This window comes from Mustelus asterias, chromosome 9 (assembly GCF_964213995.1).
Source record: "Mustelus asterias chromosome 9, sMusAst1.hap1.1, whole genome shotgun sequence".
NCBI classification, from domain to species: Eukaryota; Metazoa; Chordata; class Chondrichthyes; order Carcharhiniformes; family Triakidae; genus Mustelus; species Mustelus asterias.
In genome coordinates, this window is record NC_135809.1 from 63566393 (window position 1) to 63583815 (window position 17423).

Sequence of the window (17423 nt, forward strand, 5' to 3'; positions counted from 1 at the left end):
GCCCCTTCTTGCCACAGGCGGAGCACAACACCGCTTTAGCAGGACATCTCTGCTGATTGTGCTTCACTCCCCCACAGAAGTAACACCGCGGGCCCCCTGGAGCTGCTGCCGTCGTCAGGCCCGAGTGTGGGCACGCCATCACGCAGCTTTTCGGACCCGCTGGATGAAGTGGGGTCTGTGACTGCTCCTGCCACGCTGTCTCCACGTGGTCGTCGGGATACATCGCCAGGCTTTTGGAGGCCGTTTCTAGCGTATCCGCTAGCTCTATAGATTTAGTGAGATCGAGATTACCTTGCTCCAACAGCCGAAGTCGGATATAAGATGATCCGATTCCCACCACAAACGCATCTCGAGCGAGGTCGTTCATGTTCTGGTCTGCCGACACTGCTTTGCAGTTACAGCCCCTGGCTATCTGTAGGAGCTCGCACGCGTACTGTTCCGTCGTTTCGCCGGGCTGCCGTCGTCGAGTGGCTAAGAGATATCGAGCATGCATCTCGTTTGGCGGTTTAATATAGCGCTTCTTAAGAAGCTCGAGGGCCCCTTTGTAGTCGGTGGCCGCACGGATCGCTAGATATACAGCGTCGCTTACCCTCGTGTGGAGGACCCGGAGTCTGTCGTCGTCTGTGGTGACCGCTGCGGAGGCTTCGAGGTAATCCTGAAAACATTTCAACCAGTGGTCGAAGGTGTTGGAGGCGCCCGCCGCACGTGGGTCCAGCGTAAGACGTTCGGGTTTTAACATTTGCTCCATGCTCTCTGTATCGTTTTCTTTTTTTTTCAACGACGAGAGTTCAATTAGTAGTCAATAAAATTGATGCGCGATATAACTCACGAGGCTAGAGATGCTCGAGGAAATAAAGGCTTTTATTGACTACTACAATAGAGCTACCATATATAATACACGATCCCAGACTGAGAGGTCCCAGACAGAGCAGTGACCTTTATACCTCTCCCAGGAGGCGGAGCCCGACTGGGATGTACCATAATAACTATAATACAGGTAGAACAGCCCAACCCTAACCCCAACAGTAACATGTAGAACAACCCAACCCTAACCCCAACAACAACATATACACAGACTCATAGTACTGGCCAGACCCTGGCTCAGTACTACCTGGTGGGAACCAACGATGGTTCACCACAGTAGGTACAGGGGAAATGTGAGGGGGAAGTTTTTCACACAGAGGGTGGTGGGCGAGTGGAATCGGCTGCCGTCAGTGGTGGTGGAGGCAAACTCAATAGGGTCTTTTAAGAGACTCCTGGATGAGTACATGGGACTTAATAGGATGGAGGGTTATAGGTAGGCCTAAAAGGTAGGGATATGTTCGGCACAACTTGTGGGGCCGAAGGGCCTGTTTTGTGCTGTAGTTTTCTATGTTTCTATGTTTCTAACTTGCAGCATGGGTTGGCACCTGGGACTTCGATGTTGTGGCCATTTCGGAGATGTGGATAAAGCAGGGACAGGAATGGTTGTTGCAGGTTCCGGGGTTTAGATCTTTCAGTAAAATCGGGGAAGGTGGTAAAAGAGGAGGAGGTGTGGCATTGTTAGTCAAGGACAGTATTACGGTGGCAGAAAGGACGTTTGATGAGGACTCGTCTACTGAGGCAGTATGGGCTGAGGTTAGAAACAGGAAAGGAGAGGTCACCCTGTTGGGAGTTTTCTATAGGTCTCCGAAAAGTTCCAGAGATGTAGAGGAAAGGATTGCAAAGATGATTCTGGAGAGGAACGAAAGTAACAGGGTAGTTGTTATGGGGGACTTTAACTTTACAAATATTGACTGGAAAAGCTATAGTTCGAGTACTTTAGAGGGGTCAGTTTTTGTCCAATGTGTGCAGGAGGCTTCCTGACACAGTATGTAGATAGGCCAACAAGAGGCGAGGCCACATTGGATTTGGCACTGGGTAATGAACCAGGCCAGGTGTTAGATTTGGAGGTAGGTGAGCACTTTGGAGATAGTGACCACAATTCGGTTACATTTACTTTAGCGATGAAAGGGATAGGTATATACCGCAGGGCAAGTGTTACAGCTGGGGGAAAGGAAATTATGATGCGATTAGGCGAGATTTAGGATGCATAGAATGTGGAAGGAAACTGCAGGGGATGGGCACAATTGAAATGTGGAGCTTGTTCAAGGAACAGCTACTGCGTGTCCTTGATAAGTATGTACCTGTCAGGCAGGGAGGAAGTGGTCGAGCGAGGGAACCGTGGTTTACTAAAGAAGTTGAATCTCTTGTGAAGAGGAAGAAGGAGACTTATGTAAAGTTGAGACATGAAGGCTCAGTTAGGGCGCTTGAGAGTTACAAGTTAGCCAGGAAGGACCTGAAGAGAGAGCTAAGAAGAGCCAGGAGGGGACATGAGAAATCTTTGGCAGGTAGGATCAAGGAAAACCCTAAAGCTTTCTATAGGTATGTCAGGAATAAAAGAATGACTAGGGTAAGATTAGGGCCAGTCAAGGACAGTAGTGGGAAGTTGTGCGTGGAGTCCGAAGAGATAGGAGAGGCGCCAAATGAATATTTTTCATTAGTATTCACACAGGAAAAAGACAATGTTGTCGAAGAGAATACTGAGATACAGGCTATTAGACGAGATGGGATTGAGGTACATAAGGAGGAGGTGTTAGCAATTCTGGAAAGTGTGAAAATAGATAAGTCCCCTGGGCTGGATGGGATTTATCCTAGGATTCTCTGGGGAGCTAGGGAGGAGATTGCAGAGCCTTTGGCTTTGATCTTAATGTCGTCATTGTCGACAGGAATAGTGCCAGAAGACTGGAGGATAGCAAATGTTGTCCCCTTGTTCAAGAAGGGGAGTGGAGACAACCCTAGTAATTATAGACCAGTGAGCCTCACTTTTGTTGTGGGCAAAGTTTTGGAAAGGATTATAAGAGATGGGATTTATAATCACCTGGAAAGGAACAATTTGATTAGGGATAGTCAATACGGTTTTGTGAAAGGTAGGTCGTGCCTCACAAACCTTATTGAGTTCTTTGAGAAGGTGACCAAAGAGGTGGATGAGGGTAAAGCAGTTGATGTGGTGTATATGGATTTCAGTAAAGCGTTTGATAAGGTTCCCCATGGTAGGCTATTGCAGAAAATGCGGACGCATGGGATTGAGGGTGATTTTGTGGTTTGGATCAGAAATTGGCTAGCTGTAAGAAAACAGAGGGCGGTGGTTGATGGGAAATGTTCATCCTGGAGTTCAGTTACTCGTGGTGTACCGCAAGGATCTGTTTTGGGGCCACTGCTGTTTGTCATTTTTATAAATGACCTGGATGAGGGCGTAGATGGATGGGTTAGTAAATTTGCGGATGACACTAAAGTCGGTGGAGTTGTGGACAGTACGGAAGGATGTTGCAGGTTACAGAGGACATAGATAAGCTGCAGAGCTGGGCTGAGAGGTGGCAAATGGAGTTTAATGCGGAAAAGTGTGAGGTGATTCACTTTGGAAGGAGTAACAAGAATGCAGAGTACTGGGCTAATGGTTAGATACTTGGTAGTGTGGATGAGCAGAGAGATCTCGGTGTCCATGTGCATAGATCCCTGAAAGTTGGCACCCAGGTTGATAGGGTTGTTAAGAAGGCGTACAGTGTGTTACCTTTTATTGGTAGAGGGATTGAGTTTCGGAGCCATGATGTCATGTTGCAGCTGTACAAAACTCTGGTGCGGCCGCACTTGGAGTATTGCGTACAGTTCTGGTCGCCGCATTATAGGAAGGATGTGGAAGCACCGGAAAAGGTGCAGAGGAGATTTACCAGGATGTTGCCTGGTATGGTGGGAAGGTCTTATGAGGAAAGGCTGAGTGACTTGAGGCTGTTTTCGTTAGAGAGAAGGTTAAAAGGTGACTTAATAGAGGCAGACAAGATGATCAGAGGATTAGATAGGGTGGACAGTGAGAGCCTTTTTCCTTGGATGGTGATGGCTAGCACGAGGGGACATAGTTTTAAATTGAGGGGTGATAGATATAGGACAGATGTCAGAGGTAGGTTCTTTACTCAGAGAGTAGTAAGGGCATGGAATGCCCTGCCTGCAACAGTAGTGGACTCGTCAACATTAAGGGCATTTAAAGGGTCATTGGATAAACATATGGATGATATTGGAATAGTGTAGGTTAGATGGGCATTAGATTGGTTTCACTGGTCGGTGCAACATCGAGGGCCGAAGGGCCTGTACTGCGCTGTAATGTTCTATGTTCTATGCTCTACAGGGGTCACAGGGAGTGTGTCAGTTTTCACAGGATCCTGGGAACTGTGTCACTACTTACGGGTTCCCGGGGAGTGTGTCACTATTTACGGGTTCCTGGGGAGTGTGTCAGTATTTACAGAAGTCACAGGGAGTGTGTCAGTATTTACAGAGGTCACAGGGAGTGTATCAGTATTTTCAGAAGTCACATGGAGTGTGTCAGTATTTACAGGGGTCCCGGGGAGTGTATCAGTATTTACAGAAGTCACAGGGAGTGTGTCAGTATTTACAGAGGTCACAGGAAGTGTGTCAGTATTTACAGGGGTCCCGGGGAGTGTGTCAGTATTTACAGGGGTCCCGGGGAGTGTGTCAGTATTTACAGAAGTCACAGGGAGTGTGTCAGTATTTACAGAGGTCACAGGAAGTGTGTCAGTTTTTACAGGAGTCTCAGGGAGTGTGTCAGTATTTACAGAAGTCACAGGGAGTGTGTCAGTATTTACAGAAGTCACAGGGAGTGTGTCAGTATTTACAGGGGTCCCAGGGAGTGTGTCAGTTTTTACAGGGGTCCTCAGGGGTATGTCAGTATTTACAGGGGTCACGGGGAGTGTGTCAGTATTCACAGGAGTCATGGGGAGTGTGTCAGTATTTACAGGGGTCACGGGGAGTGTTTCAGTATTTACAGGGGTCACGGGGAGTGTTTCAGTATTTACAGGGGTCACGGGGAGTGTTTCAGCATTTACAGGGGTCACGGGGAGTGTGTCTGTATTTACAGGTGTCCCGGGGAGTATGTCTTTATTTACAGGGGTCCCGGGGAGTGTGTCTGTATTGACAGGGGTCCCGGGGAGTGTGTCAGTATTTACAGGTGTCACGGGGAATGTGTCAGTATTTACAGGGGTCACGGGGAGTGTTTCAGTTTTGACAGGGGTCACGGGGAGTGTGTCAGTATTTACAGGGGTCACGGGGAGTGTGTCAGTATTTACAGGGGTCACGGGGAGTGTGTCAGTATTTACAGGGGTCACGGGGAGTGTGTCAGTATTTACAGGGGTCACGGGGAGTGTGTCAGTATTTACGGGGGTCACAGGTGTGTAACAAGTATAATAGGTGGCAGGGAACACAGCCTTGTAGGGCATTGGTGATGAGGATGATGGTGGATTGTGTCAGTATTTATAGGGGTCCCGGGGAGTCTGTCAGTACACACTGGGGTCCCGGGGAGTGTATCAGTATTTAGAGGGGTCCCGGGGAGTGTGTCAGTATTTACAGGGGTCCCGGGGAGTGTGTCAGTATTTACAGGGGTCCCGGGGAGTGTGTCAGTATTTACAGGGGTCCCGGGGAGTATGTCAGTATTAACATGGGTCCCAGGGAGTGTGTCAGTATACACAGGGGTCCCGGGGAGTGTGTCAGTATTTACAGGGGTCCCGGGGAGTGTGTCAGTATTTACAGGGGTCACAGGGAGTGTGTCAGTATTTACAGGAGTCCCGGGGATGTCAGTATTTACAGGGGTCCCAGGGAGTATGTCAGATTTTACAGGGGTCACGGGGAGTGTGTCAGTATTTACAGGGTCCAGGGGAGTGTGTCAGTATTTACAGGGGTCCTCAGGGGTGTGTCAGTGTTTACAGGGGTCACGGGGAGTGTGTCAGTATTTGCAGGGGTCACGGGGAGTGTGTCAGTATTTACAGGGGTCCCGGGGAGTGTGTCAGTACACGCTGGGGTCCCGGGGAGTGTGTCAGTATTTACAGGGGTCCCGGGGAGTGTGTCAGTGTTTACAGGGGTCCCGGGAAGTGTGTCAGTATACACAGGGGTCCCGGGGAGTGTATCAGTATACACAGGGGTCCCGGGGAGTGTGACAGTATTTACAGGGGTCACAGGGAGTGTGTCAGTATTTGCAGGGGTCCCGGGGAGTGTGTCAGTATTTACAGCGGTCCTCAGGGGTGTGTCAGTATTTACAGGGGTCCCGGGGAGTGTGTCAGTATTTACAGGGGTCCCGGGGAGTGTGTCAGTATTTACAGGGGTCCTGGGGAGTGTGTCAGTATACGCAGGGGTCCCGGGGAGTGTATCAGTATACACAGGGGTCACAGGGAGTGTGTCAGTATTTACAGGGGTCCTCAGGGGTGTGTCAGTATTTACAGGGGTCACGGGGAGCGTGTCAGTATTTACAGGGGTCCCGGGGAGTGTGTCAGTATTTACAGGGGTCCTCAGGGGTGTGTCAGTATTTACAGGGTCCCGGGGACTGTGTCAGTATTTACAGGGTGATGCGCGATTAATTCACTCGGGAGGCTAAGACGTACCCGGGAATAAAGACTTTTATTCACAACAAGAATAGAGCATACTGCTTAACAATACTATCCTAGACTAAGGGCTACTAGGAAGTAGCAGTGACCTTTATACTCCTGTAAGAAGGCGGAGCCAAACGGAGTGTACCACAGAACAATGCTAACAGGTGGAACACCCCAACCCTAACCCCAACAGTAACAAGAGTAACATATGTACAAGTACCCATAGTGGCAACCATCTATGGTTCACCACATACACCCCTCCTTTAAAAACAAAGGCCGGTGGGGTAAGGAGACAATCTGAACTGTCCATATGTTCGCAAGTTCAGCCATATCGGAGGTCCGCACCGTCTCTGCGACCTCCGCAGCACTGGCTCCAGTGCCGGTTCTGGTGACCGTGGAGACGACTCTCTCTCCGAGGTGGTGTCCAGTGACTCCTCCAGTTCCTCACACACCTGTGGACCTCGAGGTGGCGACAATCTCCTGGACTCAGGCAAGCTGTACACAGGAGTAAGAGGATTAAGTTGAGGTCCCGATGCTGCCCGCGCTGTGTCAGGAGGGGAGAGAACGGGCAAAGGAATCCTAACCAGGGATGCGGGAGTGACGGGGGTTTCCAGGTCCCCTGCAGGCGCCAGATCTCTGATAGAGACCGTGTCCTCTCACCCGTCAGAATATGCCACATAGGCATATTGAGGGTTGGCGTGGAGGAGATGGACCTGTTCAACCAAAGGGTCGGACTTGCAGGCCCTAACATGCCGCCGCAGGAGGACAGGTCCTGAGTACGTCAACCAAGATGGCAGTGAGGTCCCAGAGGAAGACTTCCTCGGGAAGACAAACATCCGCTCATGTGGGGTAGCGGTGGTTGCCGTACACAGGAGGGACCGGATTGAATGGAGCGCATCAGAAAGTACCTCTTGCCAACGGGAGACTGGAAGACCCCGAGACCTTAACGCCAGTAAAACAGCCTTCCAGACTGTAGCGTTTACTCTCTCGACCTGTCCGTTACCCCTGGGGTTGTAACTCGTAGTCCTACTTGAGGCAATTCCTTCAGAGAGCAGGTATTGCCTCAAGTCGTCGCTCATAAACGATGAACCCCTATCACTGTGGATATAACTGGGGTAGCCGAACAGGGTAAAAGGACTCCGCAGGGCTTTGATGGCCGTGGCAGAGGACATGTCAGAACAGGGGATGGCAAAGGGGAATCGGGAGTATTCGTCAACCACGTTGAGGAAATACACATTCCGATCTGTCGAAGGAAGGGGGCCCTTGAAGTCAAAACTCAGTAGTTCAAAAGGGCGAGTGGCCTTGATGAGGTGTGCCCTGTCAGGCCGGTAGAAGTGCGGCTTGCACTCTGCACATACCTGGCAGCTTTGAGTTATCGACCTGACATCCTCTGTGGAGTAGGGCAGATTCCGAGCCTTTACAAAATGGAAGAGCCGAGTGATCCCCGGATGGCAGAGATCATTGTGGAGGGCCTGTAACCAGTCCTCCTGCACACTGGCACATGTTCCACGCGACAGGGCATCTGAGGGCTCATTGAGCTTCCCCGGACGGTACATGATATCATAGTTGTAGGTGGAGAGTTCGATTCTCCACCTCAAGATTTTATCATTCTTAATTTTTCCCCTTAACGTGTTGTTGAACATGAAGGCCACGGACCGCTGGTCCGTGAGCAGGGTAAACCGTTTGCCAGCCAAATAATGGCGCCAATGCCGTACCGGCCTCCACAATGGCCTGAGCCTCTTTTTCCACAGAGGAGTGCCGAATTTCAGGGCCTTGGAGGGTTCAAGAGAAAAAGGCGACGGGCCTGCCCGCCTGGTTAAGTGTGGCGGCCAGGGCGAAATCAGATGCATCACTCTCCACCTGAAAGGGGATGGACTCATCAACAGCGTGCATCATGGCTTTCGCGATGTCGGCTTTTATCCCTTCAAAGGCTAGGCGAGCCTTTGCTGTCAGGGGAAAAGAGGTAGATTTTATGAGCGGACGGGCTTTGTCCGCGTAATTGGGAACCCACTGTGCATAGTACGAGAAGAAGCCTAAGCATCTTCTCAGTGCTTTGATGCTAGTGGGTAGGGGAAGTTCAAGGAGGGGACGCATACGGTCTGGATCGGGGCCGATGACCCCGTTTTCCACCACGTATCCAAGGATTGCTAGGCGGTGCTTGCTGAATACGCACTTCTCCTTGTTATAGGTCAGGTTCAGGAGAGCCGCAGTGCGTAAAAACTTCTGGAGGTTGGCGTCGTGGTCCTGCTGGTCATGGCCGCAGATAGTGACGTTGTCCAGGTACGGGAAGGTAGCCCGTAGCCCGTTTTGGTCCACCATTCAGTCCATCTCACGCTGGAAGACCGAGACCCCATTTGTGACGCCGAAAGGGACTCTTAAAAAGTGGTAGAGACGGCCATCCGCCTCAAAGGCCGTGTATTTGCGGTCCTCTGGGCGAATGGGGAGCTGGTGGTAGGCTGACTTCAAGTCGATGGTGGAGAACACCCGGTACTGCGCAATCTGGTTGACCATGTCAGATATGCGCGGGAGAGGGTACGCGTCCAGCTGCGTGTACCTATTAATGGTCTGACTATAGTCTATGACCATCCGGGGCTTGTCTCCAGTCTTGACCACCACGACTTGTGCTCTCCATGGGCTAGTGCTAGGTTGAATGACCCCTTCCCTGAGGAGCCGCTGAACCTCAGATCGAATAAAGATCCGATCCTCAGCGCTGTAACGCCTGCTCTTAGTCGTGATGGGCTTGCAGCCTGGCACGAGATTTTCGAATAGAGAAGGCGGGGTAATTTTGAGTGTCGAGAGACTGCATGTGGAGCGCGCTGGACAATTTGGAGGCTGCTGTTCTCCCACTGAAAGTGGAGGGAGTGGCCCATCGTACTGCAGGGTCACACTCTTCAGGTGGACCATAAAGTCTAGCCCCAGGAGTACCGGAGCGCAAAGGTGTGGTAACACGAGGAGCCTGAAGTTCTCGTAAACTGTGCCCCGCACCGTTAAGGTTACCACACAGCTCCCAAGAACGATAACAGATCGGGACCTCGACGCCATGGAGATTGTCTGCCTGACAGTTTGCACATGGAGAGCGCACCGTTTCACTGTATCTGGATGGATAAAGCTCTCCGTGCTCCCGCTGTCAAACAGGCAATGCATCAGGCGCCCGTTTACCTCTATGTCCATCATGGACTTGTCGAGTCTGTGAGGCTTGGCCTGGTCCAGGATGATTGACGCCACTGTTGGATCCCGAGTGTAACTGCAGGCAGCTGAGATAGCCGACGACGAGGACCCCTGCTGGTCTTCTGCGGCCGGTGTCGACCAAAATGGCTGCGCCCACGAATCGCACGTGGTTGATGATGTTGAAAACGGCGGCACCCGCAGGTCGCACGTGGCTTGCATTGTCGTCATAGGAAATGGCGGCGCTCGTGAATCGCACGTGGCTGAAGACATCGACGAGGCCGGAGACGAGGAGATTGATCCTGGGGAGTCACACGCAGCACTGCTGGGCTTGGAAGGGGTCTTTGCTCGGCACACCTTTGCATAGTGCCCTTTCTTCCCACAGGCGGAGCAAAACACCATCCTGGCCGGACATCTCTGACGAGGGTGCTTCGCCAATCCACAGAAATAGCACCGTGGGCCTCCTGGAGCTGCCGCAGCCGTCAGGTCTGAAGTTGAGAGCATTATTGCGCAGTTCCGAGGAGCCACCGAGTACAGTTGAGGCGGTGGCTGTACTTGCCACGATGTTCCCACGTGGTCGGTGGGGTAGGTTTCAAGACTCCTGGAGGCCATTTCCATTGCATCGGCCAATTCTACCGTCTTAGCCAGGTCCAAGTTACCCTGCTCTAGCAGCCGCAGGCGAATATAGGATGAGCCGATTCCCGCCACGAACGCATCTCGGATCAGATCGTTGGTGTATTGAGTAGCTAACACCTCCTTGCAATTGCAGGCTCTGGCTAGCTGTTGAAGTTCGCGCAGGTACTGTCCCGTAGTTTCACCGGGCTGCCGCCGTCGAGTGGCTAATAGGTGACGAGCATGAATTTCGTTCGGCTGTTTATGGTACAGCTTCTTGAGTAATTCGATGGCCTCTTTGTAATTTTGGGAATCACGGATTGTTGCATACACAGTGTCGCTCACCCTTGCGTGGAGGACCCGCAATCTGTCGGCGTCGGTCTGGACTGCTGTCGAGGCGTCGATGTAATCCTCGAAACACTTCAACTAATGGTCGAACGTATTCGACGCTCCAGCGGCACGCGGATCCAAGGTTAGCCGATCGGGTTTCAGCTTCTGCTCCACAGGGAGTGTGTCAGTTTTGCAAGGGTCACGGGGAGTGTGTCAGTATTTACAGGGGTCACGGGGAGTGTGTCAGTATTTACAGGGGTCACAGGGAGTGTGTCAGTATTTACAGGGGTCACAGGGAGTGTGTCAGTTTTTACAGGGGTCCTCAGGGCGTGTGTCAGTATTTACAGGGTCCCGGGGAGTGTGTCAGTATTTGCAAGGGTCCCGGGGAGTGTGTCAGTATTTGCAAGGGTCACGGGGAGTGTGTCAGTATTTACAGGGTCCCGGGGAGTGTGTCAGTATTTACAGGGGTCCCGGGGAGTGTGTCAATATTTACAGAGGTCCCGGGAAGTGTGTCAGTATTTACAGGGGTCACGGGGAGTGTGTCAGCATTTACAGGGTCCCGGGGAGTGTGTCAGTATTTACAGGGGTCCCGGGGAGTGTGTCAAAATTTACAGAGGTCCCGGGAAGTGTGTCAGTATTTACAGGGGTCACGGGGAGTGTGTCAGTATTTACAGGTGTCCCGGGGAGTGTGTCAGTGTTTACAGAGGTCCCGGGAAGTGTGTCAGTATTTACAGGGGTCACGGGGAGTGTGTCAGTATTTACAGGTGTCCCGGGGAGTGTGTCAGTGTTTACTGGGGTCACAGGGAGTGTGTCAATATTTACAGGGGTCACGGGGAGTGTGTCAGTGTTTACTGGGGTCACAGGGAGTGTGTCAATATTTACAGGGGTCACGGGGAGTGTGTCAGTATTTATAGGAGTCCCGCGGAGCGTGTCAGTATTTACAGGGGTCCTGGGGAGTGTGTCAGTATTTACAGGGGTCCTGGGGAGTGTGTCAGTATTTACTGAGGTCACAGGGAGTGTGTCAGTATTTACAGAGGTCACAGGGAGTGTGTCAGCGTTTACAGGGGTCCTCAGGGCGTGTGTCAGTATTTACAGGGTCCCGGGGAGTGTGTCAGTATTTGCAAGGGTCACGGGGAGTGTGTCAGTATTTACAGGGTCGCGGGGAGTGTGTCAGTATTTGCAAGGGTCACGGGGAGTGTGTCAGTATTTACAGGGTCGCGGGGAGTGTGTCAGTATTTGCAAGGGTCACGGGGAGTGTGTCAGTATTTACAGGGTCACGGGGAGTGTGTCAGTATTTACAGGGTCTCGGGGAGTGTGTCAGTATTTGCAAGGGTCACGGGGAGTGTGTCAGTATTTACAGGGTCCCGGGGAGTGTGTCAGTATTTACAGGGTCCCGGAGAGTTTGTCTGTATTTACAGGGGTCACGGGGAGTGTGTCAGTATTTACAGGGGTCACGGGGAGTGTGTCAGTATTGACAGGGGTCACAGGGAGTGTGTCAGTATTGACAGGGGTCACAGGGAGTGTGTCAGTATTTACCGGTGTCACGGGGAGTGTGTCAGTATTTACAGGGGTCCTCAGGGCGTGTGTCAGTATTTACAGGGGCCCCAGGGAGTGTGTCAGTGTTTACAGGTTGTCCCAAGGAGTGTGTCAGTATTTACCGGGGTCACAGGGAGTGTGTCAGTGCTTACAGGGGTCCCGGGGAGTGTGTCAGTATTCACAGTGGTCAGAGGGAGTGTGTCAGTATTTACAGGGGTCCCAGGGAGTGTGTCAGTATTTACAGGGGTCCCAGGGAGTGTGTCAGTATTTACAGGGGTCCCAGGGAGTGTGTCAGTATTTACAGGGGTCCCAGGGAGTGTGTCAGTATTTACAGGGGTCCCAGGGAGTGTGTCAGTATTTACAGGGGTCAGAGGGAGTTTGTCAGTATTTACAGGGGTCACAGGGAGTGTGTCAGTATTTACCGGGGTCACAGGGAGTGTGTCAGTATTTACAGGGGTCCCAGGGAGTGTGTCAGTATTTACCGGGGTCACAGGGAGTGTGTCAGTATTTACAGGGGTCACAGGGAGTGTGTCAGTATTTACAGGGGTCCCAGGGAGTGTATCAGTGTTTACAGGGGTCCCAGGGAGTGTGTCAGTATTTACAGGGTCCCGGGGAGTGTGTCAGTATTTACAGGGGCCCCAGGGAGTGTGTCAGTATTTACAGGGGTCACAGGGAGTGTGTCAGTATTTACAGGTTGTCCCAAGGAGTGTGTCAGTATTTACCGGGGTCACAGGGAGTGTGTCAGTGCTTACAGGGGTCCCGGGGAGTGTGTCAGTATTCACAGTGGTCAGAGGGAGTGTGTCAGTATTTACAGGGGTCCCAGGGAGTGTGTCAGTATTTACAGGGGTCCCAGGGAGTGTGTCAGTATTTACAGGGGTCCCAGGGAGTGTGTCAGTATTTACAGGGGTCCCAGGGAGTGTGTCAGTATTTACAGGGGTCCCAGGGAGTGTGTCAGTATTTACAGGGGTCAGAGGGAGTTTGTCAGTATTTACAGGGGTCACAGGGAGTGTGTCAGTATTTACAGGGGTCCCAGGGAGTGTGTCAGTATTTACAGGGGTCCCAGGGAGTGTGTCAGTATTCACAGTGGTCACAGGGAGTGTGTCAGTATTTACAGGGGTCCCGGGGAGTGTGTCAGTATTTACAGGGGTCCCAGGGAGTGTGTCAGTATTTACAGGGGTCCCAGGGAGTGTGTCAGTATTTACCACGGTCCTGGAAGTATTGTCAGTATTTACCTGGTTTTAAGGAACAGGTCAGAAATTCTAAGGTATTTTATGCATTTCGCCTCGACCCTAACATTTATTTTTGATTTTGGCATTAGGGTGAGGATATGGTGTTTCACTGCAGGCATGATTCAAATAATGCATTCGGAAGCTTTTATCAACACAAATCTTATGATCACAATTCGAACACAAGAAAAAGTGTTTGCATAACTTTTACTAATTTAACATGACAAAGTATAGTTCTTCACAGTATAATTCTTAACTATCTCTGATGTTCCAATTTAGCATTATCCCTCACCTAGCCATACACTGCCTTCTTAGAACCAGTTAGCACTAAAACTAAAGATGCTGATTTAGGTGTGAGATTTCCAGCCTTTTGACACTTCTGGAGAGTGATCCAAGCAGACACTTGTCTTCTAATTCTTATGCAGCAACTTCCAAAGAGAGTTCCACCACCAAATCATAAAATCTCAGAGAAAAAGGCTCAATTCTCGGCAGATTCCAGTCTCCACTTCAGACAAAACAAGAGATACAGAGAAAGCAACCTCTCTCTACAGAACCCAAAACCAGAGTGTCTCGAGTTCTCTGTGACCTTACCTGTCAATTCATGTAATCAAGCCCTACTCTGCAAACCCTGGAGAAAACACAAAACTACAGAACCCTCCATTACTTCAGATCAAAACAAATACTGCATCAATTAAGATATTGATCTTATGTTGCTGCAGGAACAATACAATACTTCTGGATCCAGACAAAATGATTCCGATAAAATGGAAGGGACTAATAAACATATTCAGCACAGAAACATGACTAAAATTCATTTCTTAAAGGCACAGTATCATCACAACAGGGTCCCAGGGAGTGTGTCAGTATTTACATGGGGTCCCAGGGAGTGTGTTAATATTTACACGGCGTCCCTGGGAGTGCGTCAGTAATTGCAGAGGATCCCATACTCAAAGGCTTGATGACCTCAGGGCAGGGTGTTTCAATGGAAATTGTTAACTAACCTCCCCCACTTTGAAGAGATCAAAATTCAGCCCCTTTTACCAATTAAGCATGACAAAGTATAATTCTTAACAGCTAGCTATCTCTAGTGTTTCAAAGGATCCTGAGCCACAGATTGATTGACATGAGGTGAAAAGGAAACTGAATTCAAACGCTAATTCATGGATTGTGATCTTATTCCTTCGATAGGGGCGAGACAGCATTGCACAAAGCAGCATTTCACCGGTATCGCACAATCTGTCGCTTTCTTATCGATGCTGGGGCCTCACTGATGCAGACTGATTTTGAGGTAAGAGAGTCCTCCACAGATGGAAGAGTTATTGGGAAGAAGAGGCCATTAACCCAGCTAACCACCCCTTCTTCATGAACCATTGGGCTGCCCTGCCTCTTACCCTACTCATCAAACTATTCTCACCACAAAGGGGCTGATTCTCCCAGCCAGCTGCACCACAAAACCAGACTCGAACAGAGGACATTTTGCCGGCTTCCTACTGGGCGCCACGGGCTCCGAGTCTCCAAACGCCGAATTTCCAGCGCTGTCAGCTAAATATTGGCAGGGAGCTGAATAATTTATGTAAATACTAATTTAAATACTATTTAAATATCATTAGCAGGCCTGGGACTGAAGTCTCCGAGCCCACCAGGAGTGGTTCATTCCAGCGGAGTGAAGGGGGGCAATAGGGGCCCCCAAAGGGTCAGGGGCTGGGGGTGGTGCCCACTGAGAATTGCCACCTTGGCAGTGCCAGCTTGGGCCCCTGGCACTGCCCAAAGGGCAAAGTGCCAATGGCCAAGGGGGCACCTTGGCACTGCCCATCGAGCATCAGGCAGTGCCAAGGGGATGGGACCTGATGGGGAGCAGGGCCTCTGGGGGGGTGGGGTTGATTGGTGTGGATGGGGGGGGTCCCAATGCCACCCTGCAATCAAGCTGAGTGACAGAGAGAGGGAGACCAGAGATCGGAGCTTGGCACTGGGGTGGCAGGGGTGGTCAGCCTGCTGGAGAGGTCAGGGCTGTGTGTGTGGGGGGGAGGGGGGGTCCTGGGGAGTGTGTCCGTATTTACAGGGGGTCTCTGGGAGTTTGTCAGTATTTACAGGAGGTCCCAGGGAATGTGTCAGTATTTACACAGTGTTCCAGAGAGTGCGTCAGTATTACAGGAGATCTGGAAGGGTGTCAGTATTTATAGGGGTCCCGGGGAGTGTGTCACTATTTACAGGGGATCTGGAGTGTGTGTCTCTATTTACAGGGAGTCCCGGGCTGTGTGTCAGTATTTACAGGGAGTCCCGGGCTGTGTGTCAGTATTTACAGGGGGTCCCGGGGAGTTTGTCAGTATTTACCAGGGGGGTCACTGGAAGGGTGTCTGTATTTAGTGTTGAGACCCTGAGACTGTCTGTATTTGCATGGGGGGAGCTCATTACCAGCTCATCATGCCAGTCGGTCACCATGGCAAGCCAGTAAAATTGGACCAGAGGTGAAAAACCAGGTTTGCGTCCAGGTTCTCACCACTTGCGACGTTACTGGCCCCATTCCGCTGGCGTAATCAGGCCTGCACCCGGGAAGGGCACGAGGCTGATTTAAATGTTTATTATCTTATTTCAATTTCAATTAATGAGTCCCTGGCACAATCGTCCAGGATCAGTTGCCTAACGAACTCGCTGGTGGAGATCCCCACCGGCAAGGATCATGTATGGTCCCCACAACAGGGGAGCTGCTGTGATGGCCTCGCCGTTGGACCCGGATGCCATTGAAGCCTCCTGGGTGATCGGGGTAGGGCCAGGTAGTGCCTGGCACCCTGGCACTGCCCACCAAGCACCTTGGCACTGCCCACTGGGCAGTGTCAAGGGGGCAGGGCCTAAGGAGAGGGGTAGGGGCCTGAAAGATCAGGCACATGATGGATACAGGGCCATGGTGCAGAGGCAGAGGGTGGTGTACTCTGCATCAGGGATCAGCAGGGATGGCGTTCGACCAGATGGAAGGGATGGGGCGGATATTCTGCACTATGAATCGTCCGACCTGCAATCAGCCAGTGGGTGGGATCAGCGGTGGGGAGGGGAGGCAGTGATCGGTGGTGGGGGGGTGGGAGGAGGCAACCGGGGGGGGTGTCAAAGTCGGGCAGCAGTTGGGGGGGAGTGACAGATCTGTGTACACTTATATACAGTGCATTGGGAGTTTGGGGTGCCTGCGAAATATCACCCCTACAGCTCAGCAGCCGGCTTCCTGGCATGAATAGGCTCTGCCCACTCCCCTTGCTGGCGAGATTCACACGATTGCGTCTGGGAGCTCGCCCAAAAAAATGGGCACGATTCTCTCCCATTTTCGTGCTCGTTCGGCACTTTTTTTTTAAGGAAGTTTGCCTCTGTGGTGTTCTGAGAGTGGGTCAGTATTTACAGAGGATCTCCGGGGAATGTGGCAGAATTTACAGAGGGGGTCCCAGAGAATGTGCCCACCTCACAGCTCCCCCAACACTCCCCTCACAAACATAAAGGAAGCCTTTGGTTAATTTTTGAAACAACAGTTCTCCATCCCCATGGAGTTCATTAACTATTTACTTTGGGCCTGATTTTACCATTTTCATTCGAAGTGCTGAATCTGGGCGTAATGCAGATCCGACTTAGAAATCCGCTTTCAGGCGCCCCCATACGCACTCAGCCATCCCCAGTCCCATTCGTGCTGTGGGCGGGGCTTAGCGGAACAGTCGGAGCTCTGAACTGCGCATGCGCAGTTAGAAAGAAATTTGAAAAAGCGCGTCCATGTCAGATCGCTCCCAGAAAGCGGAGAAAGCGGCTCAGGAGTGAAAAGCGGGAGCGATGGCCCCCACAGACATCACTGTCCCCCTTATCCACCCCCCCCACTACCCTCACACATCGCTGTCCCCCTTATCCACCCCCCCACCACCCACACACATCACTGTCCCCCTTATCCACCCCCCACTACCCAGACCGATCGCCACCTCTGCCCCCCCTCCCCATCGATCGCCTGCAGAGTGGCAGCGGACAGCCCTGCCCCCCCCCCCCCCCCACCAGAGATCCATCTGCCCCCACCCCACCAGTGAGCGATTGGGCCTACCCCCCCCCCCCCCCCCCCCCCCCGCAACAACGATCTAGCCTCACTCCC